We start from the raw sequence: 27113 nt of genomic DNA, 5'->3' as shown, positions 1-27113 counted from the left end.
AGCTGCTACACTCACTAGATATAGTGAGTAGAGGCAGCACACGTACAGCACACTGTATCAGCTGAGCACTCGTGGGAGTGCAACCATCACCAAGCACTGCGCTGCTGCTGGCTTCGAGGCGCTAGGTGTGTGCCCAGATGTCACTCATCCACACTCTCCCTCTCATCCTGTGTTCCACTTCCCTTCTCCTCTATTGCAATCCCTTCCCTCTCTCTCCACCCCCATCTCTTGTGCCTCCTCCGGTTCACACTTGCTCCCTCTCCCTTCATGTCTGGGGCCTGATCACAGCTTGAAAATACTCTAAACGAATAGCACCACTTAGCAATGCTTCTGATAAACACAGCTAGGAAGTGTTTTCTTGAAATAAATCTACTTTCTAAAAGTAGGAACCGGAAAGGCGCTGGTTGGCCATAGTGTGTTTAAAATATCACTACCAGCAATGCAGCCTTGCGATTATCTTTAATGTGGGGGATGGATTTTAGCATTCTTTTTCTTTATTTTTTGTCAAGGGGGAACAATTGCTAGCAACATTTTAGATTTCCGGAACTCATTACACACGTGGGATTTTGTGATTTCCTCTTCTAAAAACGTACTTGTTGAAGTGTGCTGTGCTTTATGAGGGGAGTTTGGCCTTGAAGGCATGACAGAAGCCTGAAGGCAGGTTGGCTCTCTGAAGTACAACTATTGTAAACACAAGTAAACAGATAATGTCAGGTGCAATTTGTCCGTACCACAAAGCTGTGCATGGACCCCAGTACACCCAAACTCCAGCCTCTGGCAAACATAGCACTGACATATCATGTTCGCTGCCACATTTCTGTTTATCCAGGATGTGCATTTATGTAAAATGGATGTTCATAATACTTATTAATCTGTGGGTTTAAGTAATCAATTACTTGCATCCAATCGCATAGCCAATAGGTCTCACCTTTGCGACCTTATAAGTATTTAGGTATGCAGCACAATATCCTTGGTGCAACAACATCAACTGTTGCGTGGCTAAACACTTATGAGGTCCCAAGGGCGAGACCTATTGGCTACGCCAATGCTTGTTTTAATTTCCTTTTAGAACAATCATTTCAAAATGCAGCTCCATCAGCCATCTGCCATCTACCATCTACAAATATCACCCACGAATGTACAATGGTGATTTTGTTCGCTTTGTGCTCGGCCTTGCTATCAGACATTGGGAGGCTCTGTGACTTTTGTTAATGATCCATCACTCTTCTGCAGAGAAGCCCTGAGCTCAGCCCAGCAATCACACAGCATGTGGGTCGGAGACTTCGTTAATAATTCATCTATGGTGAACAGAAGTCTGCCTGGCTATCACACAGCTGCAGCTCTGAGACCTTCAGTATTGAACCTGCACTCTCTGAAGTGAAGCCTTGTGCTCGGCCAGGCAATCACACAGCTGTGACCTTCATTATTGATCCTGCACTCTCTGAAGTGAAATACTCGGCCTGGCTATCACACAGCTTCAGCTCTGCGACCTTCATTATTGATCCTGCACTCTTCTAAAGTGTGCGCGGCCTGGCTATCACACAGCTGCAGCTCTGTGACCTTCATTATTGATCCTGCACTCTTCTGAAGTGTGCTCGGCCTGGCTATCACACAGCTGCAGCTCTGTGACCTTCAGTATTGATCCTGCACTCTTCTGAAGTGTGCTCGGCCTGGTTATCACACAGCAGCAGCTCTGAGACCTTCATTATTGATCCTGCACTCTCTGAAGTGAAATACTCGGCCTGGCTATCACACAGCTGCAGCTCTGTGACCTTCATTATTGATCCTGCACTCTTCTGAAGTGTGCTCGGCCTGGCGACCACACAGCTGCAGCTCTGTGACCTTCATTATTGATCCTGCACTCTTCTGAAGTGAAGCCTTGTGCTCGGCCAGGCAATCACACAGCTGCAGTTCTGTGGCCTTCATTATTGATCCTGCACTCTTCTGAAGTGTGCTCGGCCTGGCTATCACACAGCTGCAGCTCTGTGGCCTTCATTATTGATCCTGCACTCTTCTGAAGTGTGCTCGGCCTGGCGATCACACAGCTGCAGCTCTGTGGCCTTCATTATTGATCCTGCTCTCTTCTGAAGTGAAGCTGCATGCTCGGCCTGGCTATCACACAGCTGCAACTCTGAGACCTTCATTACAGGTCCTGCACTCTTCTGTAGTGAAGTACTCGGTCTCGCTGTCACACAGCTGCAGCTCTGTGACCTTCATTATTGATCCTGCACTCTTCTGAAGTGAACCCGTGTGCTTGGCCTGGCTGTCACACAGCTGCAGCTCTGTACCTTTATTATTGATCCTGCACTCTTCGGGGGTGAAGTACTTGTTATGTCTGTCACACAGCTGTAGCTCTGTGACCCTCATTACTGATCCTGCACTCTCCTGAAGTGTGCTCGGCCTGGCTATCACACAGCTGCTGCTTCCTTATTAATCCTGCACTCTTCTGAAATAAAGCTGCGTGCACGGTCTGCCTCTCAGAGGGCTGCACCTCTACGACCTTCATTATTATGTTTTTGATAAATCTTTTTAATTGAGAGAAACAACAAAAAACAATATAAAAAGAATAGAAAGACATAAAAAGAGAGCAGTTGTCAAGATCGTTGAATCACATGAAATAAACACAAGTTAACTATAATCAATATAATAGAAAGAAGCGTCACTGATAATATTTCGGTCACATACTGGTATTTAACCTTAAAGTGTCTCGTTATCAATATTAAATGGGGAACCATCACCAAAGGGAGTGCACAGAAGACCTCTGCTTTCGTTCCAGATGCACCATATTTTTGTCTATTTACCTGGGCATCCCCTGCTCTCATACACCACTCTTTCAGCCTGCATGCACCAGTCCATTTCGGCCGCCCAGTCCCTGTTTTGGGGCACCATTGGAGGAATGGTTCTGGCTATGTTGAGTTTTGCTATTATAGAGCCCAGCGAAACCCATTTTTGTTCAGTTCGAGAGAGGTCAGTTGCGTACCAAATATTTAGGAGACAAATTAAAAGAGAGGTTTCTATAGGTTTATGGCATATTTGGGACATGGTGGACAAAATCGCACTCCAGTACTGTTGAAGAACAGGACAGTCCCACCACTGGTGTAAGAAGGTGCCCGTGGAACAGAGTGGGGAATCAGAGAGACCCATTTTAATAAGTACCGCGCTGGTATAATAGGCCCAGGGAAGTAATTTAAGCTGCATGAGCTTGAAGCAGGAACAGACAGCCACCTCCGGGGTGAAGCCAGGGCCTTCCTCCAATATTCGTCACTTAAGTCTCCCACGTCATCGCACCATTTTGTGCGTAGTTTGTCGAGAGGCTCAGGTGAATTATTAAGTATTTTACGGTAGGTCAGGGCGATGGCCTTATGCGGGAGATAATCGTCTAGAAGCCTATCTTCCAGAGGCGAGGAGACGGGTAGTTCGGAGCCCTTGGGAATTGCCTTACACAATGCACTACATGCCTGAAGATAACAAAACATTTCCCACTCAAGCAGTTGGTATTTTAATTGTAGCTCGCCGAATGGAACCACCGCACCTTTTGCCCACAGGTCCCCAACCGTGGAGAGACCAATCAAATCCCACTTTTCAAACCCTGGATGACTCTAGAGCATACCCAATTGGCACGATTCCAGCAATTAAATAACCTGCGTAATTTTCCCCTTCCAACCCAGCATGGCGGTTGCCGCATGCCAGGTCGAAACTGTGGTAGAGGTCAGAGTATAGTTGGGTAGATGTCCGAGCCCTCCATACAATGCTTGTAGGTAATTGCCCGCAGATATATTAAGCCTGTCCATCCTGTATGCTGGATCAATAAGAGTGGTGATGGACGGAGCATCTGAACCAATCAAACACTCACACCCAGTCAACAGATCTGGGTTTAATCCATCACTGTTATTTAGCCCACTCTGCCACCCCAGTTCAGACATGGCCATATGCAAATCAGTCTAACCCTGTGCCTCATGGGACCAGTCCAGCCCGAACTGCCAAGCCATGCCTTCCCTGGACGGGAAACAAGCTTCCGAGGACCGGTTTCAGGCATTTCAGCCGTCTTCAGCCCAGCTTGCTTGAATCCAGTGGCAAAAAGAGCAAGAGACTCACGTCTGAGCATACCCTGCCAACTTATGGTGAATAAAGGGGTACAAAAGGGGGTGGTGATGGACGGAGCATCTGAACCAATCAAACACTCACACCCAGTCAACAGATCTGGGTTTAATCCATCACTGTTCTTTAGCCCACTCTGCCATCCCAGTTCAGACATGGCCATATGCAAATCAATCTGACCCTGTGCCTCATGGGAACAGTCCAGCCCGAACTGCCAAGCCATGCCTTCCCTGGACCGGAAATAAGCTTCCGAGGAGCGGTTTCTGGCATTTCAGCCGTCTTCAGCCCGGCTTGCTTGAATCCAGTGGCAAAGTGAGCAAGAGACTCACGACGGAGCATACCACTTCATTTTAAATAGGGCAGCTCTATCCAATAGAGTAAGGGACAGTGTCTTCCAGTGCTTCACGTCAGCCCAGAGGCGATGCAGGGGAGGCAGGAGATTCTTCTGATAGAAAATGTCCTCGTTCCTCGTGACATAAATGCCCAGATAGCGGAAACCGCCTGTGATTATATCGGCGCTGCAGCCTGGGGGAAGACGTGGGGGCTCTCCACTGAGGACATAAATCAATGACTTGTCCCAGTTACGGATATAACCCGAGTACTGTCGAAAGAGGGCAAGAATATGCAAAAACCTCTGAATTGAGGATCGAGGGTTGGCCAGGTACAGGAGAATATCATCGGCGCAAAAGGAGATCCTATCCGACCTGTCCAGAGACGAGTTGTTGTCTGGGTTTTCCTAGCCAAGCGTAGGACCAGGTTTCTTTGAGGTTTTAACTTTTTTGTCACTAATGAAATGCGAGGTTGTGTAATGTGCTGACGAGTACGGCTCGTAGACGGAAATTCGGACTATGATCATCATTTGTTCTACAAGTGTGAAAAAAACATTTAGGAAATATAATAACAAAGTGGACCTTTGAATTAGGAAAAGACAAATTATATTGCGTTATCAGAAATATATGTTTATTTGCATCAACCGTTTATCAAAAAAGCATTTGCAAAGCAATTGCGAAGGAGATGATCAATATTCAGCACATAGTTGGTCCATGGTCCCTACTGAAGATATACAGGCATACTTGCACATTCATCCATTGCCTATTTCTATATAGATGCACTGTCTAATTTTTAACATAATTGTATAACAGTTGCTACATCGTAAGGACAGACCAAAAGAGTAACATCAATTCAATTGTTGTCACATAGTTTCACAGTTAAAACGTAATCATTATTTTCATGGCTGAAGAATTTGTGTCCTCATTTGTTCTACATCAGAGCTTCAGAGGTAAATGTCATGCACTGAAGAGTTAACCCAGAGAGCTGCAGCTCACATTCTCCTGCTTTCACTTCTGCTTTTCTACACAGTTCTCTGGCCGCTGTCACAGAACAATTAATGATGCATAAAATGACAAAAACCACAGCGAGCTCGGAAGAATCTTCAGTTTGTGCTTGTTAAACTGTTTTGAGTGTGTTGGGTTTATATGTGTTATCACTAATCTTTAAAATTAGCTGAAAATACCCTTGTTAGTCCAAGCATTGTTCATGGTGTTGATTTAACAGGTAACATGGTCAGGTGTGCTTGGATTTCTTTCGTAAAGCTCTCACAGAATAAAAACCAACAATGTTTCTTTACTTTTAGTCCACTTTGTGCTAGTCTCTGTAATAAACGAGCCACTCTTGTGATTTTGGCACCCTATGATGACCCTTGCCACCACCATTTTCATTGATTTTAGTGTGTTCCGTAATGTAGGATGGTCCTGCATTTGCCTGTTTCTCTTCTGTTCTGTAATCTTGCTGTCTTTCAGTGGGAGCTGTTACTGAGTGGAACAGTCTTGCCAAGAGCAGAGCGTGTGGGATGTGCATTTGAAGGCATGCAGTTGTGATTGTATTGTGCATTGGTGAGAATTATGAGTTCTTATTATTGGCTTTGACCATTCTGTTTTCTGACTTTACCTTGCTTTATGGCAGTGCTGACTATTGCTTTTGACATGCTCTCATGTCATCTTGCTTTTCAATTCCATCTTGCTTTGGGCCTTTCTGTCTGGCACGGGGCTGCAGAGCTGAATGTTTTGCTTTGACTTGTTTTCTACACTCTGTGTGCTAGTAGAAACCGGTTCTTACCAGACGAATGTGCAGGCTTCTCCTCGAAGTCATAGCAAAGGCCTGATCAACCAATGCTGTGCTCGGGGGCACGTAGTGGTACGGAATCTCATGAGAACGAGGTGGCGTGGCTTGCTAGAAGCTTTGTTATGTTTGGATTGGTATTAAAAAGGGGGAGCCTCCACTGGTCTGGTGGAAGTGGAAGTTTGGGAGTCTGGATTCCGAGTGAGGGCAGACGTGTCTAATTTGGATTGAACCCTGATTGCTGAGCTCTGATCCCCGGCTGTGTGAAGACTTTCCCCGGCCGGAAGTGGGCAGTGTATGCATCAGGTGATGTATTGAGTTTTGTGGTTATTGCCATTGTGATGTGAGCCAGTGGCTGTGATCGTTTGAGTTGTTTCTTTGTGGTGTGGGAGGTGCACATCCAGAGTGATCTTCTACTCTGTATATATATATTTCTGATCTCTTGCAGGACGACCTAGCTGTAGGGAAATAAACAATAGCAGAGAATAGACGCTTTCATTGATGGTGATGGTGGAGTGCTCGCTGATTTTTTTTTAGGTTTGAAGATTGACAAAAGCTTTTTGAACTTTCACTGCCATGATATGGCTTTTCTCCTCTATGTCTTCACTGATGAATCCTTAATGTTGAAGAATCACGAAAGCTACTTCCACATTCCGTGCAATGGTATGGTTTTTCTCCAGTGTGTGTTTGCTGATGTCTATGTAGGACTGATAAGAGACAAAATCTCTTCCCACAATCATTGCAGTGGAATAGTTTTTCTCCAGTGTGTATTTACTGATATCCATGTAGGACTGATGAGCGACAAAATCTTTTCCCACATTCATTGCACTGGAATGGTTTATCCCCAGTGTGCGTTTTCTGATGCTGCTTTAGGTGCGATAATTTATAAAAACTCTTCAGACATTCACTGCAATTATATGGCGTTCCCCTGTGTGTGTTTGGTGATGATACATTAATCCTGAACAGGAACTAAAACTACTTCCACATTCACTGCAATGGTATGGTTTTTCCCCTGTGTGTGTTCTCTGATGCTGTTTTAAGTTTGTAAATTGACTAAAGCTCTTCAGACATTCACTGCAATCATATGGTTTTTCCCCTGTGTGTGTTCTCTGATGCTGTTTTAAGTGTGTTGATCGACTAAAGCTCTTCAGACATTCACTGCAATTATATGGTTTTTCCCCTGTGTGTGTTTGGTGATGATACATTAATCCTGAAGAGGTACTAAAACTACTTCCACATTCACTGCAATGGTATGGTTTTTCCCCTGTGTGTGTTCTCTGATGCTGTTTTAAGTTTGTTAATTGTCTAAAGCTCTTCAGACATTCACTGCAAGGATATGGTTTTTCTCCAATGTGTGTTCTCTGATGCTTTTTTAGGTGTGATAAATATCTAAAGCCCTTCCCACATTCATTACACTTGAATGGTTTTTCTCCAGTGTGTGTTCTCTGATGACTCATGACTTTAGATGATTCCGTAAAACTACTTCCACCTTCACTGCAATGATATGGTTTTTCCCCTGTGTATATTCGCTGAAACTTTTTTAGACCTAATAATTGACTTAAGGTCTTCAGACATTCATTGCATTTGTATGGCTTTTCCCCTGTGTGTGTTCTCTGATGCAGTTTTCGGCTTGGTAAATGTACTCTGTTTTATAAAGCAGAACCCCCATTTCTTTTAACTTCCATTTAACTGTGCTTTTCGCTGGTTGCTGTGAAATGGCCTGAAAGAGTTTACAATGCGCCTCTAGCACTGAATGGTGGTCTGATATCACTTTAGGAAGCAGAGTACTGCTGTAACCACCTCATGATCAGAGCTGGTATTGGACATGTTTACACAAGAAGTGGTTGATCAGTGTTGCCTTCATTTTCTAGAGGTCATTTCTTCATCTTGAGGCACGGAGGTGCACAGCTGAGACTCGTAGAACCACCGATTTGCCCTTGACGGTACTTCCAAGATCTGTCAGTTTATGTTCAGGTTCGGCTGCCTCTGTCGGCACTTATGTTTTCCTGAATACTGGAACTCAATGTTTTGGACTTTGCTTTTGCAGGTTTACAGTATTATCTTCATTACTCCTAAACATGTTGTGCAATCAAGGATTGTGTTCTGTCGGATGTAAAGAGATTTAAATTACTTAAATGGAAAATACCGGAATGTGCATATACAATTTTTAGTTGATTGTAAAAACATCTCATTTATTGCTATTGTTGAAAGTTATCAAGACATTTAAGACACATTTAGCCATACAGAGATATTTGCATAAAAGTTCCTTTGAACATGCCACAAAATTATTTATTTCAGCAAAGGTGTTCATTGAGTAACTTAACTAAAAAAGGGTGCTTGCGTAGCACGCATATACTAGTTACAGCTTTAGGTAGATGCATATGGTCAAGGTTTTCTTAAAACAAGAACAGCTCTTGGATTAAGAGATGGATCAGGAACACTCAAGACAGCAAGGTGGACATCAGGATGTTGTGCCATACATCAAATCTTATTGTTCACGGTGGTGCCTGGTTCCATTCACTACTAACTCTTTTTTCAGGAGGATTCCCCTCGCTGTTGACTCAAGGCCTGATTATGGGGGCCTTTTGTGCGCTGATTGTGTTTGAGGCCCTTGTGGCATTAAGGGGCTCTATCTGGGCCTTGTAGGCCCTGCATCATGTATCAACCCTCTCCCCATATAAAGTCCCTGCGCAAACTAAAATGTTGGCGGCTCTAAGACTCTAGGAATCTAGATATCCACATATGACTTAGCATGTCCTTCTTATGGACATGAAAGAAGGACTATCATGTTCTATAGCTTCATAGTATTTCCAAGGTGGTGGCCTTCTTAGAATGATGTTGTTTACTAATTCTGCTTAGATTTCCAGACTGGCTCGGTCTATCGAATTTCCAAGTGCATCCTAAGCCACTGTTCATCCTATCCCCCCTATCCCTCTAATCTGGATTCTATCTTCCGAATTGCATAATCTAGTTTGACCTAATGTATTTCAACTGCCCCTTTTTATATTCGCAGCTGAGCCCTCTCCTCAGGATTTTCTGTTTTCCACCTAGTAATCGCATGCAATAACGCTGGGAAGCCCAAAACCGAAAGTGTACCTTCTTCTCTCTTGACATCTTCTGTCATGACGCTGCTGTTTAATGGGCTGCCTTTGTAGAGCGGAGTCATGGCACTTTCCTCCAGCCAGCCCATGATTTGCTCCATCCCTTCCTTCTTTCATCTGACCATACCCCCTTCTCCTCAACTCCCCTCAGCTTCCCCCCACGTGAGCATGTAGTACTCCTGTCCCTCCCCTCTTTCCACTCTGGAAATTTGGTGCCCTTAGCCATGGATTCCCTTTCTCAAAGATCACTAGTCTCCAAACTTGTTCCAGACAGCTGAAATGCGACTACCCTCAACGGGAGTGTCCCGGTGCTGGTAGCGGAGACAAGAGGAGCAAGAGATCAGCATGTTGGAGCCTGCACCGTGCTACGGGAGATTCAAGAGCCATGTCTTCAGTAACTTCCGGAAGCTAGACTCCGAATTAGCCTTTCTGATCCAAAAGCGTGTTCAAAAACTTCAAACACAGGCTTCTCAAATTTCACCCAAAAACCCTTATTCCCACCCCCTATGTCTGCACGAATAAAGGAGCTACCATAAGTGACCTTATCTTTGGCATTAAAAGACCAGCACAATGAAGGTGGGATCACTGCATCCACTAAAGCCCACGACCGTGTCAGACTCTCGGTAACTCCCTCTATTGTTCGCTGAGCAGAGGCAACCATCTCCCTTTATTTTTTTGTCAAATCTATTTTATTAGCATTTTATATAGCTTGGTTCAGGGTACAGTGCAAAAGTCAATCAGCATAAATTGGCAAAGCACACACGTTCGTACAGCATTATGGTGTCACAGAACAAATCGGTGTACAGGCATGTAGCCACATTTATGATAGCACATGTGAGGGTGATTGCATTATGGCCTGCCCTGCCCATCCAAGATGCAGTCCAAAGCGTCCTGAGGCACAGTACATTTACCCTGCAGATCAATCTGGCTTGGAAACCTAATTGCGGGGTGAATCCTGCTGCTATATAGCCACATATAGAGATGACATTAATCTAACAGTTATTCAAACATTCAAACTATTGCGGCAAAAATACATTCACATGTGCGTGCATCTCCCTCCCCCCGCCCCGCCCCCCCCAGCTTCCCTCCCAACGCGCAGCAACTTGTGTAAGTCTGCGTGTAGCACAGGCCCACGCACCTAGAAGCGGTAAAGCCTAGTATGGCATCAGGTCTCAACAATGAAGTAGCCCGCGGCGTGCCCGACCACCCAGGGCAGCCACCTAGGTCACTCCAACGTCCAGCTCATCCAACTCCCCCGGCAAGCGTAGAGCCCGGAGCATACGGTCCCACTGCTCCGCCATGGGCTCCTTACGGTGCCCAATCGTTTCCTCTCTCCGAATGGCTATCCATTCCGTCTGCGCCCACGCCTTAAGGGAGGATACCCACGCCTGCGCAGCTGGCGGCTCGCGTGCCTTCCACCGTCTCGTGAGCAGTCGCTTAGCTACCACTAAGCCCAGATCCAGAAAACGAGAAGATGCCTTGTCCTGGGGTCTCCTCTTGAATTGGTGCAGGAGTCACTCGGGCCAGCCATAGGGAATGACGCGGCCCGTGCACTCCCTAAGCGCTCCACAGATCGCATGCCAGTAAGTGCCCAGCCTGGGACAGTTCCATAGGAGATGGATCAGCCCTGCATCCAGCTCATCACACCGGGGGCAGGATGAGTCAGATCGGTGAAAGTACTTATTATTGAGCTCAGGGGTGAGGTAGGCCCTATGGACAATAAAGAGCTGTATCTGGCGTAGGCGCATATTTCGGGGTATGCGCACCGGACTCTTAAGCAGCCGCTCCCACTCTTTATCAGTGAGCGCCCTGTCTAAGTCCCGTTCCCACTTGCCTCTGAGTGGGATCAGGCTAATCTCTGTATGCGCCCGTATCGATGCGGCGAACCAGCGGACTAGGTGTCTGCCCCTCCCCATGACGTGCAGGTACTGCATAGTGAGATGTTGCGTTGGCTCCGCCGCCATGTCGCCCCAGCGAGCCGCCATTTTCGCCACTAGCGAGCGGTGCAGCAGGAACCCCCCGGGCGGTAACCCGTTTTCGGTTATCAACGTTTCGTAGGCCACCAGCTCTCCGTCCCGATATAAGTCCCCCAGTGTCTGGAGATCTGCCTCTCCCCACTGATCTAGTAGAGGGTGAGCGATGGCCCCCCCGCTCCCTGGGGAGCACGCCAAGGGTATAGCAGGCGCATATGGGAACACCTTACGGGTGAGGAATAGGGCTCTACGAAAGCATTTGTATGCAACCGCCAATAACGGTGGAGTGGGCTTCTCAGGCGGCGCCAGTGGGTGAAAGAGTGCGGTGACACGGCCCAGGGAATATGGTGGCTCAGCCATGGCAGTGTCTTCCCTTCCCTTGTCCGCCAGCCAGCGGGCAATCCACTGCAGCTGCGCGGCAAGGTAGTAGTGCTCAAAGCAAGGGGCAGCCAACCCCCCCCTATCTGTTGGCAGGAACAGTTTCGGCAGCGCTAGCCAATGCCGGGATGTGCCCCAGATGAAGTCTCGGAGAACCACATTGAGTTTTGAGAAGAAAGGGCTCGGGATGAACAGGGACAGATTAACGAAGTAGTATAGAAGCCTAGGAAGCATGATCATTTTGGCCAATGCCACCCTACCGGTAATAGTCACCGGGAGCGTGGACCAAAAGGTTATCTGGGACTTAAGCGCTGGCCCCAGGTTCCGTCAAACAGGTCAGCCGGTTGGCGATATATCTGGATTCCCAGGTATTTAAAGGTATCAGCCTTCCATAAGACTCTGGTGCCCCCTAGGCTGTATTCCGGGTCATCCACCCCACTGTCAAACGCATATAAACAGGACTTGGCCACGTTTAGCAACCATCTCCCTTTATAATAATGGGATTATCCTCATCCAAGCATCTGAATGCAGCCTAGAATTACTTGATGAAATTTTCCTCATTCATCAAACTCTCTGTTATGAATAAGTCTCCTCCATGGCCCAAGCTCATCCTAGCTCTTTAGTCATCCCATGGGTACCTTGTTCTGTATCCTACCCTCTCCCCACTACTTGTATTGCTCCACCCCTTTCCCCTCCTCCCTATCCACCTTCGTCAGATTACCCAGCAGCATTCATTTACCATTACCCTGCAGCTTGTTTCAACCAACATTTTTCGCCATAATAGCCTGAGCCCTCATCACACCCCTAGAGCAGCGACCACTGAAATACACTGACTCGATACTAACACCTTCACCTCATCTCTGCCCCTGACCTCTGAACATTTATTTTATTTATTTATTTATTTTTTATAAAGTTTTAGATAGCGTGAACAGGACACACAAGGGTATCAGAACGCTTTACAATATAGTTATTAAAAATTAGATGGTTGAGGTAGTAAACATGCATTCGGTATTCGCCATTCAGTACAAAAGAGGTCGATAGTAGTATATGGATAGCATAGGTGACTAGTGGTCAACAAAGAATGATCCACGAGGGAATCAGAACGCTTCACAATACACAGTTATTAAACATTAGGTGGTTGGAGTAGTAAACATACATTCGGTATTCACCTTCAATACAAAAGATGTAGGCAATAATACATGGTCGCACAGGTGGCTAGAGGTTACAATAGAATTAAAGTCTTAGGATGTGAATTTCTTCATTAGAAGCAATTTTACTTCTTTTTTGAAGGAGGTAAAGGAAGAGATTCCACGTACCACTGGAAGCAGGAAGATCCACATTTTTGATGCAATGCCTGAGAATGCTCTGCAACCAGTTCTCTTTTTATGGAAAGATTGTGGTTTCAGTAGTAGTGAACTCGCACTTCGCAGTTGTCTGCATCCTCCCGATCGCTCTAGCTTTAGAGCTAAGTAACTGGGGGTAAAACTATGCAGGGCTTTATGGGTCATGCAAGCGATCTTTAGGTGTATTCTTGCCTCGTAGGGCAGCCAGTTCAGAACTTTCAAGGTCGGAGAGATGTAGTTATTTCTTTTAGTACCCGATACCAGTTTGGCCGCAGCGTTAAGCGATGGCCTCAGTGGGGCTGGCCAGTATTTGGCGAGACCGCATAGAGTGGCGCTTCCATAGTCTAATCTTGATAGCACTAGGGCTTGTACTGCCATTTTTAAGTCGGTCTGTGGGAGGAAGGGTTTAAGTTTCCTTAGTATACTCATCTGGTGATTAGCTCCCTTGGTGGCATTAGTGATTTGTGCCTGCATGTTTGTGGTGACTCCCAGGGATTTCGCGGAGTCAATGATGTGCGGAGCAGTATCAAAGGAAGTTAGATGTTTCAACCATAAGTTTATCTTGGGTGTGTGATTGGGTGGGTAGATGAGGAGGAATTCAGTTTAATTTAACATGGCGCCTATGTCCTCATCAATCTGTTTTTGAGTCCCCGAACCCCACTCCTCAATCATGTCTCTATCTCTCTTCCCCCCTCCCCTGGTTCTCCCAACTCAGTTTCTCCCTAACACCATAAACCGGAGCAGTCTCACCTGGCCTCCTGGCACACATCACAAGCTCCTGTTCCCACATTACTAAAGACTCCAAACTCACTGAGATATCTCAGGAGCTTCATCAAATTATGGCTGAGGTTTAAAGCCTAATATCCCTCACCTCAGAGCTCGCTAATTGTTGGTTTCCGACCAGGCCGATGGGTAAGAATAGACACTCCCTTTAGCAATCCAATAACAATCCCGTTAGACGGATGTCACCCCGCACATCCAATGGGATCTCAGCAATCGCAACATCTCCTCATTTGACCTGGAAGACAATTTCCTACCCCCACGCCTCCACCGACCCATCAGGATAAAAGATTCTCAATCGGACAACAATATTTAATCACTTCTCTTTCAGTCGAATCCACATAGAGATCCTAGGCCCAATCCCAGAGCAGGTAACAATTCCAACTTCAAGCACATTCCCATCACTGAGGCTGCCTCCGCTGTCGCCATACCCCATCTGAAACGTACGCTACTCAATTGCAGATCAGCATCTAAACATGCAGTGGATATTGCTGACCTTTTCCTTACCAATGATCTTGACCTCATAGTCCTGACTGAAACTTGACTAAATTACTCCTTCACTCCAACGCTCAATAGCACCGCCCAGCTAGGACATCATCAGATTAGATCGACCAAACAGACCTGGTGGAGGTAACCCCTGTACTCACTGCAATAATCTCTGTGTGAAGCAAGCACAAAACGTTACTCTCATCTCGTGTGAATATCTAGGCATCGATATCCTGAGTAAAGATAGGCCTCGATACAAACTGCAAGCGTTTTCCCACCCTCCAGGAGATAAGCTCCCATCCATTGAACAAATTATGGAAATCATCACAACCAACTCCGTGTATACTGCGCCCAAATCTTCCTTGGTGACTTCAACCTCTACTGGAATGACCCAAATGACCAAGCAGTGATTAGCCTAAAAAACTTCCTAGCTGACCTAAACTTGATCCAAATATGCGAAAGTCCTATCAGAACCTGGAAGCGACATTGGATCTAATTATCTCTAAAGGTAATTCCATTCAACTTGAATCTATCATTCCATGTGATTGGACAGACCATCACTGCATCACTTTGCTCATCGCTGAATCGCTGTCCTCAAAAAAGGTTAAAATAAAAAAAAAACAGACACTTGAAAAGGAACCCTCGAAACATAAACCTGAATGAACTGACATCTATCAGCAATACCGGACCGGGGAAGTAAAAAAAGACCCCCACAAGCCCCCCGCCCCCTCCCCGAGATGAAGAAAAAAACTGAAAAATGCTTGGAAAGAATGCAGTAACCCCACACAAGTAAGCAATTATAATAGTTTTTAAAACATTCCCCCATTAGAACGCACACAATGATTCAATAAAATTTTTATATCATGATCACTTTCTAAACGCAGTAGCAGCGCAACAGCGTGGCAACTCTAATCAGGGTGAACCACCATCACGTGGTGTAGAGGAGGAGACAAATGTGATAATAGTTAAGGAACTGCTGGGCAAAACTGACCTAAAAAGGAACTGGGCCTGCACTGCACCCCCCAACATGTTCCAAGAGTGGAATGTGGCTCCATCATATTATTATCAGAAGTTTGATAACAACAAGAATAGTGCACAGAGAGAGTCAAAAGTTGAAGTAAAGATACAAAAAAAAACAGAGATCAAGAAAGGGAAGCGAGAAAGAAGAAACAGAGGAAAGGGAAACAGAGAGTTATAGGAATCCTTACCTGACAATTATTTTTTTTGTTCCCCCAAGGGTGGCAGCCATGCTGCACTGCCTGTCATCCCAGAATACCCTGAAAGGAAGTGAAGAAATATTTTTGCATCAGACGACAATCACACTTCATCACATTTTACAAATAACCGTCCTGGATTTACAAAACAACCAAGCCCAGGGAGAACCAGAGTCTGACTTCAGCCTCCTTTAACAGCTATTGCTGTGAATGTTCCACAATTAGCCACCATGGTCCCTCATGCGGCTGTTAACTGTTCAAGTTTCACAGCAACAGCTTTGAAACAAAGGTTTCAGAGTACCGGAGGTGTTTCAACCCCCTCGGTCCCTGGGACACCGTTGTTTTATTGATTAACACATTCTGCCCTCATGGGGCAAACAGTTTAATGACCTTATAGTCAGCCGTAGCAGGCAGTACAGCCCCTTAAAGGACCACTCCCTTGGTAAAGGCCCTTGCCTTTGGAGCTACAACAAGCATCAAAGCTATATTAAAGGTATCAAATAATTACTGAAGGCATAAACATAGGTACTCAGTCAGAGAAATAATTATCATAATATTTGCAGGAGGATCACATAAAGGTAACCTCTAAAGTATATGAAAAGCCAGACTCAGAAATAACTCTAGCTGTAAAGTCAATAGACAGACCACCACAACAAATGGGTGCTAAAATATAAGAACATTTTTTTTAATAATATCAAATAGCAAACTGATATAGAATCTGCTCAGTTAGGAATCAAGGAAAAGTTCTTAAGTTTTTAGACAGAGAGAACACATTATTGACATGGTTCACGATGAGGTAAAAGTGACAGCGGAGAAGCGTGGCTCAGTGGTTAGAGGCGGCAGACCCGGAAGCTGAGATCGACCGTGGACCAGGGTTCGATTCCCCGCCTCGGCGGGTCTCGGGCTCAAAATTTCACGGACTCGACAATTCTCGCTCTAGTGCCTACTCAACTCACGGGGTCACACTCTGCGACTCTGGGCAATAGCTTGCTTAATCTCCACTACGGCCCCTCGCGGCGGGATGCCTGGCTTTCACCTTGTGGACACCCTGCCGGGTTTTCTCACAGGGGAATACCAGGACGGGTTCCCTAAGCAAGCGCCGGGACGCTTACGGGCAGCTGTGTGCTTTACAAGTCCAGCACATTTACATTTACATTTACAGCAATCAATGAATGTTCATGAAAACATGGCACAACAAAATGTAATATAATAAATCACACCTACAAAATGAATAATTCATTGTGACTCTTCCCCAAAAAGCCACAAGTCATTTTACAAGGTAATTCCCTAACATAATAACTGGATACGTATACGTTTCTGGCCATTCATCATTGACCCAATTTGTACTGGAACATTTGCTGACTGCTTATTAGTTGTTTATTAGAAATGCCTACAACTTGGACTCCTTTCCCAAGAGGGGGGGGTTGGGCGCTCCCGTCAGTCTGACTGTGGAACGGGAGGCACATTTATTGATTAAAAGTGATGCTGAATTCCCATTTACGTCTTCTTCTACAAAAGGGTCACTCTGGGTGACCTCTAGGACTGCACCAAGCATGCAACCCTTCTCCCGTCTCAGGCACGGTCATTGTGTCTGACTCAGTCCAGTAGAAACTCCTTGTGTAGATGCAAGAAGTGGAAAATCCTTATTAATCACTAGAGGATTTTGTTGAAATCCTGAATTTGTTGAGAATTTGGCATTCTATTCTGCACTGGGCTGTGGGACTATCTGAACTGAAGGTATGTTCCAATATATCTGCCTCTGATTCTGCATGCTCGGCACAGAGTTCAGTTGGGCTGGGACCACTGACTGTGACATGTAAATGTACAGGAATTTATATATCGCAAATCACCAAGCGGTTTCTAAGCGCTTGCTTAGGGAACCAGTCCTGGTATTCCCCTGTGAGATAACCCCGGCAGGGTATCCGCAAGGTGAAAGCCAGGCATCCCGCCGCGAGGGGCCGTTGTGGAGATTAAGCAAGCTATTGCCCAGAGTCGCAGAGTGTGAACCCGTGAATCGAGTAGGCACCGGAGCGAGAATTGTCGAGTCCATGGACATTTTAGGACTCAAGACCCCGCCAAGCCGGGAATTGAACCCTGGTCCCGGGCTGACCTCTGCTTCCAGGTCTGCCTCCTCTAACCAGTGAGCCACACTTCTCCACTTCTGGCCATCTGATTCATGTTCCAGTTTCCCAGGTTCCTGCAAACATCGCAAGGAGTGTGTCTTATTCTGCACATTATTAGTGTTTGAGGTATTTAAATTGCCAATGTCAGTAAAACCAACACCCTGAGCAGGGCCGGACTGGCCGGAACGGGCTTCGGGTGTTTTCCCGGGAGGCTGGAAGAGTGCGGGCCGATTCTTCAGTGCTGGGAAACGTATTTGTTACTGGGGGCTGGTTTTGCTGTGGTGCTGCTATATCACCCCCCCAGCAACAAAAGAGGCAGTGAGCAGGTCCGTCAAAATTGTCAGGCCTGGTTTGGGTTTCCAGTCCGGCCCTGACCCAGAGGAACAACATTTCCTCCTTGCACATACTGAACATCATTACTCTGCACACCAACGCCGTGCATATCCAAATTCACACCAGCAACAAACCCGGAATCAAAACAAGAATACAATCCGTGAGAACCAATTTCGTCACCCGTTTGGAAATGTTTTGTCTGCGTCATCATTATTTTTATTTTGACCTTCTTCTGCTTAGTAATAAAATCGTCACTACAGAACTTTGGTTACAACAAAATCTCATCCAGAATGTTAGTCTGCCGCCCCTCACATTTTGCTGGTTATATGCACTACCTCGGAATGCAACGCTAAAAAATGCACCCTCTTTTACCCAGTCTTTGCTTTTGCAATATTGTCACCCTTCTGGAACATTTTGGTCTGAGCGCTCATTATTATTTTTTTTTATATATTTTTCTGCTTTTTAACAAAATTGTCACTACAGTACTTTGCGTAAAACAAAATCACATCCAGAATGTTAGTCTGCAGCCCCTCACATTAGGACTAACCTCTGGATGCAACGCTAAAAGATGCACCCTCTTTTACCCGGTCTTCCACTTTGCAATATTGTCTGTAAATCTGCATTAATCTCTTGTAATATAATTAAATATTTTGAGGCGCTTCACGCTGTGGCTCTTCAATTGGCCAGTTTACAAGCAACTTACACTCATTCCACAAATCTCTTAGGAAAATAATTAATAAACTTAAACTCAGCTCTCGACCACCCCGCCTAGATGAACAGGCCTCATCTCTACTGCATCCCTCTTGGAGAGGCCCCACCTCCTTTGAACCACCCAAACACAGGACAGGCCTCACCTCCTCAACACCCTTCTGGACAGGCCTCACTCACCTCCTCTGAGCCCCCTGGACAAACCTCGCTTCCTCTACATCCCCCCTGACAGGTATCGCCTCCTCTGCACCGCCCTCCAAACAGACCTCACCCCCTCTACATCACATGGACAGTCCTCCCCTCCTCTGTACCCCTGGACAGGCCTCTCCTCCTCGGCACCCCTGGACAGGCCTCGCCTCCTCTGCACCCCTGGACAGGCCTCACCTCCTCGGCACCCCTGGACAGGCCTCGCCTCCTCTGCACCCCTGGACAGGCCTCACCTCCTCTGTACCCCTGGACAGGCATCTCCTCTTCTGCACCCCTGGACAGGCCTCTCCTCCTCTGCAACCCTGGACAGGCCTCGCCTCCTCTGCTCCCCTGGACAGGCCTCACCTCCTCGGCAGCCCTGGACAGGCCTTGCCTCCTCTGCACCCCTGGACAGGCCTCACCTCCTCTTCACGCCTGGACAGGCCTCACCTCCTTGGCACCCCTGGACATGCCTCGCCTTCTCTGCACCCCTGTACAGGCCTCACCTCCTCTGTACCCCTGGACAGGCCTCTCCTCTTCTGCACCCCTGGACAGGCCTCTCCTCCTCTGCACCCCTGGACAGGCCTCGCCTCCTCTGCACCCCTGGACAGGCCTCACCTCCTCTGTACCCCTGGACAGGCCTCACCTCCTCTGTCCCCCTGGACAGGCCTCACCTCCTCTGCACTTCCCTCCAAACAGGCCTCACGCCCTCTACATCCCATGGACAGTGCTCACCTCCTCTGCACCTGCTGGACAGGCCTCCTCTTCTTTGTGCCTCCCCCTGGACAGGCTTCAGCTCTTCTAACCTCCCCCCCAACAGGACAGGTCTCACCTCCTCTGCCCCTACACCCTCTCCACAGGTCTCACCTCCTTTGCCCCTCACCCCCTCTCCACAGGTCTCACCCTCTCTGTACCACCCGGACAGGTCTCACCTAGGCTACACCCCCCTGGACAGAACAGGCCTTACCTCCTCTGCACCGCTGGACAGGCCTCACCTCCTCTGCACCCCTGGACAGGCCTCACTCCTCCTCTGCACCCCTGGACAGGCCTCATTCCTCCTCTGCACCCCTGGACAGGTCTCACCTCCGCTACATCCCATGGACAGGCCTCACTCCTCCTCTGCACCCATGGACAGGCCTCACTCCTCCTCTGCACCCCCTGGACAGGCCTTCCCTGCTCTGAACCACCCTGGACAGGTATCACCTCTGCTGCATCTCCCAACCCCTTGCCCGACATGCCTCATCTCCTCTGCACCCATGTGGATAGACCTCGCCCACTCTGTCCCCCCCCCCCCCCCCTCTGGAAATGACCTCCTCGCCTCTGCATCCCACTGGACAGGCCTCACCTCTATAGCACACCCCGCCCCCTTCATACAGGCTTCACCTCCTCTGCACCCCCTCTGGACAGGCCCCACATCATCTGCACCACCCAGTAAAGGATAAGTCTCACCTCCTCTGCACCCTATGGACAGGCCTCACCTCCACTGCACCCCCCTGGAAAGGCCTCACCTATAATGCAGCTCCCTGGGCAGTCCTCACCTCCTCTGCTCCCACTGCACTGGCATCACCTCCTCTGAACCACGCTGGACAGGCCTTACCTTCTCTATACCTCCCTGGACAGGTCTCACCTCCTCTGCACCCCTTGGACATTCCTAACCTCCTCTGCAACCCACTAGACAGGCCTCACTTCCTCTGCACCCCCCTGGCCAGGCCTCACCTATTCTGCACCCCCCAGCTCTGGACAGGCCTCACCTCCTCTGCACTACATTGTTATATTGATCCCCCAGAAGTCGGAACCAATCTCCTAAAGAATTTCCAGATGTTTTTAATGAAAATATGGGATTGTTAAAAAAGTACATGCATAAAATTGTTCTAAAAGAAGGTGCTGTCCTAGTAGTTCACAAAACACATTCTATTCTTTACTTATGAGAGAACCTTGAAGATTTGAAATTGAAAAATTGGTCAATCAAGGTGTAATTCAAGAAACAGAGAGCTCTGCTTGGTTGGCAAACATAGTCATCACAACCAAGGAAAGTGGTCAGAGTATTAAACTATGAGTAGACTTAAGGGCCTTAAATGCTAACATTTTATCAATCAATCAATCAATCAATCAATCAGAGTACTTGTAAAGCTCGCTACTTACCCGTGAGGGTCTCAAGGCGATGGGGTGGGGGGGGGGTGGTGGTTGCTGCTACTGTTCGAAGAGCCAGGTTTTGAGGAGTCTTCTGAAGGAGAGTAGGACACTGACAACATGACCGCCCTCAAACACGCCACCCGCAAGCACCACCAGCTCATCCGCACCACCAAGAAGAAATCACTGAAGGAGCGACTGGACAACAACGCCCACAACAGCAAGGAACTCTTCAGCATCGTCAAGGAGTTCTCCAACCCCAGCACCGGCAACAACGACATCACTCCCTCACAAGATCTCTGCGACTCCCTCGCCTCGTTCTTCCACCGCAAGATTGCCGACATCAACAACAGTTTCGGCACACCATCCACGCACCCAACCGTCGAAACAACGCACCCCACGCCACCCTTCGCACCTGGACCACGGTGACCACCGAAGACACAGCCCGCACGATGAACACCATCCACTCCGGATCTCCAACCGACCCCTGCCCCCACCACGTCATCAACAAGGCCGACTTCACCATCGCACCCCAACTCCGGGACGTCATCAGCACCTCCTTCAACACCGCCACCGCCACCTTCCCGGAGAGCTGGAAGCATGCCGAGCTCAGCGCCCTACTGAAGAAACCAACAGCGGATCCCACCGACCTCAAGAACTTCCGCCCCATCTCGCTCCTCCCTATTCCTTCCAAAGTCATGGAGAAGATCGTCAACAGACAGCTTGCCGCCTTCCTCGAGACGAACGGATCCCTCGACCCCTCGCAGTCCGGGTTCAGAGCCAACCACAGCACCGAGACTGCCCTCATCACAGCCACCGACAACAGAGAAACAGCAGCACTCATCCTTCTAGACCTCTCTGCAGCGTTCGACACTGTCTGCCACCGCACCGTAGTCCAACGCCTCAGCAACACCGGCATCCAAGACAAGGCACTGGAGTGGATCATCTCGTTCCTCGCCGGAAGAACACAGAGAGTCCGCCTCCCCCCGTTTCGCTCCAAGGCCACCGAAGTCATCTGCGGCGTCCCGCAAGGATCTTCACTCAGCCCCACCCTCTTCAACGTCTACATGAGACCCCTTGCTGCCATCGCACGCCAACACAACCTCAACATCATCTCCTACGCCGACGACACCCAGCTGATCCTCTCCCTCACCAGAGACCCCGACACCGCCAGAGCCAGCCTACACGAAGGGATGAAGGACGTCGCCGAGTGGATGAAGAACAGCCGCCTGAAACTGAACTCAGACAAGACGGAAGTCCTCATCCTGGGACCATCACCCTCTGCCTGGGACGACTCCTGGTGGCCCCCAGCCCTGGGCACCACTCCCAAGCCAACAGGCCACGCACACAACCTGGGCTTCATCCTGGACTCCTCCCTCTCGATGACCAGACAAGTCAACGCCGTCTCCTCATCATGCTTTCACACCCTCCGCATGCTTCGCAAGATCTTCCGATGGATCCCGACCGAAACCAGGAAGGCGGTCACCCAGGCCCTCGTCACCAGCCGACTGGACTACGGAAACACCCTCTCCGCCGGAACCACAGCCAAACTACAGAAAAGACTCCAACGCATCCAGAACGCCTCCGCCCGACTCATCCTGGACATCCCCCGACGCAGCCACATCTCCGGCCACCTGAGGGACCTGCACTGGCTCCCCGTCAACAAGAGGATCACATTCAGGCTCCTCACCCACGCACACAAGTCTCTCCACGACCTGGGCCCCAAGTACCTCAACGACCGCTTGACCTTCTACGCGCCCACCCGCCAGCTACAGTCTACCAGCTTCGCCCTCGCCGCCGTACCACGCATCCGAAGAGCCACCGCTGGAGGCAGATCCTTCTCCTACCTGGCGGCCAAGACATGGAACTCCCTCCCCATCCACCTTCGGCTGACCCAGGATCACCTCGCCTTCAGGAGACACCTCAAGACCTGGCTGTTCGAGCAGTAGCGGACCCCTTCCCCCAAGCGCCTTGAGACCCTTCCGGGTGAGTAGTGCGCTATACAAATATTATGATTGATTGATTGATTGATAGGTCTTGGGTCTGCCGTATGTCGGTAGGGAGGGTGTTCCAGGTCTTGGCGGTGAGGTAGGAGAAGGATCTGCGCCGGATTTCATACATTGGATGTGGAGGACTGCGGCGAGGGCGAGGCCGGCTGAGCCGAGCTGGCGGATGGGGGTGTGAAAGCTGAGTTTGCTGTTCAGGTAGGCTGGTCCGGCGTTGTGGAGTGCTTTGTGTGCGTGAGTGAGGAGCTTGAAGGTGATCCTCTTGTCGACGGGGAGCCAGTGTAGGTTTCTCAGGTGGGGGTGATGTGGCTGCATCGGGGGGCATTGACGATCAGTTGGGCGGAGGCGTTTTGGATGCGTTGTAATCGTTGTAGGTGTTTGGCTGGGATTCCTGCATAGAGTATGTTGTTGTAGTCCAGTCTGCTGCTGACGAGGGCATGTGTCACCGTTCTTCTTGTTTCGGTCGGGATCCACTTGTAGATCCTGCGGAGCATGCGGAAGGGGTTGTAGCAGGAGGAGGAGACGGTATTGACCTGCCTGGACATGGAGAGGGAGGAGTCGAGGATGGATCCTAGGCTACGTGCATGGTGGGTGGGTGTTGGTGCTGTTCCCATCGTGTTTGGTCACCATGAGTTGTCCCAGGCTGAGGGGGTGGGTCCAAGGATGAGGACCTCCGTCTTGTCTGACTTCAGTTTCAGACGGCTCCTCCTCATCCAGTCTGCGACGGCCTTCATTCCCTCATGGAGGTTGGTTTTGGCAGTGTGTGGGTCCTTGGTAAGGGAGAGGATGAGCTGGGTGTCGTTGGCATTGGAGATGATGTTGAGGTCGTGATGGCGGGATACTTGTGCGAGGGGTCCATGTAGACGTTGAACAGTGTCGGGCTGAGGGATGAGCCCTGGGGGACGCCGCAGATGATGTTGGTGGCTTCGGATTGGAAGGGTGGGAGGCAGACTCTCTGGGTTCTGCCTGAAAGGAAGAACGTGGTCCAGTCCAGGGCCTTCTCTTGGATTCCGGCTTCTAGGAGGCGTGTCCAGGAGGATGAGGGCTGATATTTCGCCGTTGTCTAGTTGGCGCCTGATGTCGTCTGTGGCGGCAATGAGGGTTGTCTCGGTGCTGTGGTTGCAACTGAAACCGGACTGGGATGGGTCCAAGATGTTGTTGTCTTCCAGGTGGCGGGCCAATTGCATGTTGACGATTTTCTCGATGACCTTTGCCGGGAACGGGAGCAGGGAGATGGTCCGGAAGTTCTTGAGGTCCTTGGGGTCCTCTTTGGGCTTCTTGAAGAGGGTGTTGATTTCGGCGTGCTTCCTGCTTTCCAGGAATGTTACTGTTTCAAAGGAGATGTTGATGACCTTCCGTAGTTGGGGTGCGATGGCTGCATCTGCTTTGTTGAATACGTGGTGTGGCACGGGTCTTAGTGGGGTATTATAGTGGTAGTACATTTTTATAGGGCTACTATGTGATTGGAGGTGTAAAGAATTATAAGAGTAGAAGAGGGTAAGAGTGATTGATGTTAGAAGAGTTTTAGCAGAGGTTTAGAGTGTTAAAGGGGTAGTACAGGGGTAGATGGGTAGTAGAATGGTATAGATGAAGAATGTGTTTAGCAAAGGGTTTGTATGTTTAAATGTATTATGGCTAGTAGAGGGATGATAGAGGGGTACAGGGGTAAAGGGATAGCTGTGGGTTAAGAGATTGAAGGATATCTGGGTAGATAAATCAAATGCTAGAGGATTATAGGTGTAGAAGAGTGTTAGATGTGTAGTCGAGGGGTAGTAGAGGGGTAATAGAGGGGTAGTATAGGGCTACAGGTGTTGAAGAGCAGAAGTGGGGTAGAGTGATTTATGGATATAAGAGGAGGAGTAGAGGGGTATTATTTGTGGAGGGGGTAGTCCTGGGGTAGTAGAGGGGTAAAGGTTTTTGAAAGGGGTAGAGGTATTAAGGGCTAGAAGAGGTCTAGTGGAGGTTTATAGGGATGGAAGTTATTAGAGGGGTAGAGTAATTAGAGGGTTTGTATGATAGTGGGCTACTAAAGGTGTAATAATATGGCATATTGTAAGGTTAGTAAAGTAGTAAAAGAGGTGTAGGGGTTTTATTTGCAGAGAGATCTGGGTATAAATTAAAAGCAAGGCTTATTTTATTTCCAAGTGCATTTTAAAAATACGTCTCTGTTGGCAGCAAGTAGTGTAGACATCTTGTGATTTATTAACGCGTTGACTGGATGCTTAGTATCCCAACGACTGGCCCAAGTTTTTTACCTTATGCTTTACCCCCAACCACTGCTAATGTTGACAACTGGGTTTTTTTTTGTGTATAAAACTGTTTTGTAAGAACGTGTTGAGTGAAGCGGAAGTATTTCACTTTTACGCACCGTGAAAGTATGACGAAGAATACTTGATTCTATTTATGTAGTTATGCGTTTTTTTAGATATTGTGCCACCTCGACCTAAAGGTATTTGTTCGTTTTACACGGTGCGGCAGGGCAATAAGTGTCGCAGGTATGTGAGTTTAAGCTATTAACATTGCAAATAACAATGTCTTTTATTTTCCGTTTTATTTCTGAAGAGTAAACTAAAATGCTTTGTTATTTACAATGGCAATAGCTTAAACGTGCGTAACATTGAGACCTTTTAGATTTTAAAGTACCCCAAAACAAAAAACTGAGATGTGTTTGTAATATCTGTTCGTTGTGCTTCGCTTAGAAGGTTGTGTAAGACAGTGGGGTGGGGGAGCACCTGGTGAGCGGTGGCGGAGAGGGTCGCACGTAGGGGTCGGGCGGTGTTTTGTACACATGACACCCTTAAACGTACTAATGTCAAGGGGTTCACTGCATCTAAAAATAGCTTCCACCGCCCAAAAAGTTTTTGAAATATATCCTGTTTTTTGACCTTGCATAAGGTAAGGATCGTCTGCCAAGTATAGCGTCGCGAGGGGATGTTGGGGGGACAAATGTGCGAGAGGCGCAGTGGCAACAAGGCCCCCAACAGAGGTAACGGTCCAATGATGTACTCTGCACCTTGACCAGTGGATGGGCTCATTGCCTGCACCAGGACAATTGACTTAACGCCCTAAACACCTCTCCTAGAGACTATTAGTGCAGCAGGTGCAGTAGCACCGGGTGTGTAGAGTTGCAAAGGGGTGACTGAACACCGACAATGCTGTACTCTGCTACATTTTCAGCACTGAATGGGGCCACTCACCCTGCCTGCACCAGCACTGACGGGCACCCTTGCTACGCTGTTGTACATTGCATGGTGTTCTACTTGGTGCACACAAACGCGAGACCCGCCATAAAAACACCGTTTGCCTTTTAGCTTCTCCCACAGTGCCAGAAAACCGAGCGGACCCTTGCACGCTGGCCAGATGTTACTAATATGCACAGAGAACAATTGAATATTTTAACATCTCCATGCAAACGGAAACCCTCCCTCCACAGCACAAATGCATAGATAACAGGTAACGTCATTCTTATGTAACCATATTTTTCCAACCAGATGCAAACATTGTAGTGATAATGGCAGGCGCTGAGGCATGAACGAGGGACAACCAGTTGGGGGCCAGTAAATACTTTATTTATGTCGTTTGCGGTAAGAGAGCGCCGGGAACCGTGTCTGCACTGTTCGCGGGCTCTGCGCGTCTCCTCAAGATGGCGGCCACGCTCTGCGTCGTTACGTCACGACGCAAAAACTAGAGCGCAACACTACATATCTCCCTCCTTTAACATTTACATAATAGTGAAAGGTAAGTCTCCATAGTCTATGTGCTTCTTAGTACAACAATCTCTTCCATCTCAAAGTCTTTATATCGGGCCGGTCTTACCACTGTTTTGCCAGCTCGGGTGCGTCTCACGGGGGTACCGGAGGTGATATCAGTGTCCACCCTGGGAGTTCTCAGCCATGATCTGCCTCCGCCCACGGGCCTGCTCCTGGGTGTCATTTCTCCAGGGCTTGCCTGGTGTCTCGATGCGCCTTCCAGATTACTCCTTTCTGCCGACACCAACTCTCTCATAGCTTCCCCCGAGGTTGCTCCTTCTTCCTGCGCCGGGATGACCTCAGCCTGATTGTCACAAAGAAGTTCTGACTGGGTTTCTTCCTCCTTGGTCCACTGGAGTATTTTGTTGCACTTGGACATGCGATCCT

General features: G+C 48.3%; 1 pseudogene; it reads right to left on the bottom strand.

The window, feature by feature from the left end:
• Positions 1-6497: 6497 nt before the first annotated feature.
• LOC144759133 (uncharacterized) lies at positions 6498-27105 on the bottom strand (annotated as a pseudogene).
• Between the last annotated feature and the right edge of the window lie 8 nt (positions 27106-27113).

Source organism: Lissotriton helveticus, chromosome 1_1 (assembly GCF_964261635.1).
Source record: "Lissotriton helveticus chromosome 1_1, aLisHel1.1, whole genome shotgun sequence".
Classification (NCBI taxonomy): Eukaryota; Metazoa; Chordata; class Amphibia; order Caudata; family Salamandridae; genus Lissotriton; species Lissotriton helveticus.
Note: the sequence above shows the minus strand (reverse complement) of the source record. Positions and strands in the feature narration are given on the sequence as shown.